General features: G+C 54.9%; 1 protein-coding gene across 4 annotated transcripts in view; it reads left to right on the top strand.

Moving 5' to 3' along the window:
- The window catches only part of UBASH3B (ubiquitin associated and SH3 domain containing B), a 135345-nt gene that overhangs the window by 72648 nt on the left and 59499 nt on the right, over window positions 1-3198 (top strand). The window lies entirely within an intron of this gene.

Here is a 3198-nt window from a genome sequence, read left to right as displayed (position 1 = left end):
TATAAATCGACCACCAAAATAGCACACCCTTGTTGGAAACAAACTGGTTCACGGCACAATTCAGCTGATGTGCATAGCTTGAGAGAGATTGTGTTTGCCTCGTTTCAAGCATCTCACTTTTGGATCTCACCCCGTTCATAGACTGGTGACTCCACGGCCCAGTTCCCAGGGCCTAATACAGTAACGGACTACTGCAAATTTGAAATCTTTGTCGGTCTCCTGGTAGGCGTGCTAACCTCCTCAGATGGTGAAGCTCAGTGACGCTCCGCTTGGAAAAGCACAGACCCATAGCGAGGAGCCCAGCTGTTCCCCTTCCCTCCCGCAAGGCCCCACGAGCGTGAACTTGCTGAACTTGGGTGGCCGGGCTTCTGGAGTGAGCAGCCCAGTTTCCCTCCCACGGGTTCTGCTTCCTGGACCCTTTTGCTGACCAACGAAACCAGCCTTGAGCAATTCCTTGGTGTGTGACCCAACCCAAGCTGTCCGGCTTCCCTAGGACAGCTCTCCCCCACCCCCCCTCACCCCCTTCTGCCCAGATCTCTTCTGGAACCCGGGCCGCATTCACCACCCACACAGGCTAGTTTGACCGCTCCTGTCAGATGCTGGAGCACGCCCCCGCCACACCTCTCCCCCCCACCACCTCCGCCAAGGACAGTGTGGTGACAACAGAAAGTCAGAGTTGGGTGGGGTCCCGGGTCCTCTGGGCATCCGCTTTCTCAGTGTCCGTCAGCTAGACTGTAGGGTCAGGGTCTCTGGCCTCAGGGAGCGCGGAAGCCTGGAAGGGTCAGGAGAGGCTTTTGAGAAAAGGATGGGACTTGGAGGAAGAGAGATTTGGACAGCATTCCAGACGGGGGAAGGGAAAGAAGCCAACACGCAGAGTATAAATCCTCCCGAGTACAGAAGACTCTCCTTTCAGTCCCGAAGATCTCCAGGAAAGGAAATTCCAGGGCTCTCCCTGAGTCTAACCCATCCTTCTTCCTGTGACCTCCCATGTCCCGTTTTGTAGGTCCCGGCTGTTGAGTCTGTGAAACCTGGAAGGAAGGGCAGCAAGGAAAGGAGGTCGTGGTCTGAAAAATATGCTAGCCTGGCGGAAAAATCCAGCCCGGTCTCGGGTTGTTTTTCGGTTGTTGTTTTTTTTTAGTCCCCTCCTATCTCCTTCCAGCCACGTGCATGCTATCCCCAGACTTTATTCCCCTGGGCCGGCTAGGGAGGACGGCCTGCGACACCCCTGCTCTGCCCCCTGGAGCCCCCTCTGGCAGGAGCACGGAGGGCAGCTTCAGGGAGGCCACTTTCCTCTGCGAGGTCACTGCCGAGGGAGAAGTGCTTTTAACCCCTTCTCTGAAAAAGCGAGAGAAAGCAACGTTCCAGAAACGTCGTTTGCCCCCAGAAATGTCCTCTTGCTAGGGCTTCCCCTCAGTCCTTTTAAGTTGTGGAAATCAGCTCCAACTGCCTCGGGCAATTAAACTGTATACATGAACCTAACGCCTTCTGGTGCCAAGGCAGCTAGGATTGACTTCTGTGCCTGAGTGCGTGCGTGCGTGTGGGGGGGTTGCTGTGTGTGTGGTTTGCCGTGTGTGTGTGTGTGTGTGTGTGTGTGGTGGTTTGCCCTGTGTGTGTGTGTGTGTGTGGTTTGCAGTGTGTGTGGTTTACTGTGTGTGTGTCTGTGGTTTGCCGTGTGTGTGTGTGTGTGTGTGTGTGTGTGGTTTGCCCTGTGTGTGTGTGTGTGTGTGTGTGTGTGTGTGTGTGTCTGCTGTGTGTGCATAGATGCAGGACAGACGGGGTAAAGCTGGTGCCTCCACGACCCCGGCTGTGGCTGGCGGCCTGCCAGCCCATGGGTGAACTTTATGCCCTCTTGCCTTTGCGCCCTTTTTACCTTCAGATTTTGCCCCGGCTGTTCTGACATACCTGGCCATCTTAGACACCCCTTGGGTTCAGAGCCAGGGAGGAGATAGGAGTTAGGATTTTCTTGATGAAGAGTTGAGATCAGAAAGTCTACTTCTGGAACGGTGGCATGCGGGACTTCATCTCTTTGCTCTCAGTCTCCATCTGTAAAATGGGCGCACTATTCGCAACCTCAGGGGGCGGTCCTGAAGATTGAAGGACGTGCTGATTATGAAAAGACCTTGAGTGGTGCCTGGGTAGCTCAGTTGTTAAGCATCTGCCTTTGGTTCAGGTCATAATCCCAGGGTCCTGGGATCGAGTTCCGCATCGGGCTCCCTGCTTGGTGGGAAGCCTGCTTCTCCCTCTCCCACTCCCCTGCTTGTGTTCCCTCTCTTGCTATCTCTCTCTGTCAAATCCATAAAATCTTTAGAAAAAAAAAGACTTTGGAAAACACAAGGTGCTGCAAGGATTGTATAGTAGAAAGCAGGTCCCTGGTACATTTCATGTTGGGGTGGGGTGGGGAGAGGGCACCAGACAGAATATGCCTTTGCAAAGGAGCCTGGCTGAGTAAGCAGCAGAGGGCCTAAGGGGCGAGGGAGAGTGGCCTGTAGGACTTAGTTCCAGTCCCGGAGAGCTCCTAGAAGAGGTGGTTTCTAAAAGAGAAAGGGGCTCCCTGGTGGCAGACAGGAAGGCCTAGGTGCTCTCTCTTCCTCACAGAAAACCCCTGACCGTGGGAGAGATGCAATTTGGCTGCATTTTTGCTGCCACCTGGCCAGGTGACCGGTCAGGACCAGGCCCTGGACTGACGCTGCTTGGAAGCTGGCCCTGGGTCGGGGCCGGGGCGGGGGAGCTTTCCTGCCCATAAAGGAGCCTGGCGCCAGCAAGGTGTCCCTCCCGAATCCCGCCCAGGCACCTGGGCCCCTTGACAGCCGCTCTCGCTGCACCAACACCTCCCCTCCCCACAGAGGCTTCCTGTTTTGAAATCACCAATAAATGGAAAATATGAGTGCTGTCACTTTAACAGCTCAGGCTGTGTGTGTGTGTGCACGTGCGCGTGTGTGCACCCGCCATGTGAATGTGTGTGAGCTTGTGTTATGAGAGTAGGAGGGTGCCTGAGAATGTGTGTATGGGTGAGTGGGTGTGTGTGTGTGTGCACGCACACGTGTGTGAGCATATGTTTGGCGTGAGCATGGGCGTGAGCATGTGTTGAACATGAGTGTGATTGTGACTGAGAATGTGGTGTAAGCTCATGATCGTGTGTGAGCATGGGTGTGAGTGGTGTGTGTGTGAGCTGTAGGTGAGCGTATGTGTGTCTGTGTG

The sequence above is a fragment of the Ursus maritimus genome, unplaced genomic scaffold (genome assembly GCF_017311325.1).
Source record: "Ursus maritimus isolate PB19 unplaced genomic scaffold, ASM1731132v1 scaffold_16, whole genome shotgun sequence".
Lineage (NCBI taxonomy): Eukaryota > Metazoa > Chordata > Mammalia > Carnivora > Ursidae > Ursus > Ursus maritimus.
The sequence above is the reverse complement of the archived record's forward strand: the minus strand, read 5'-3'. Positions and strand labels throughout refer to the sequence as shown.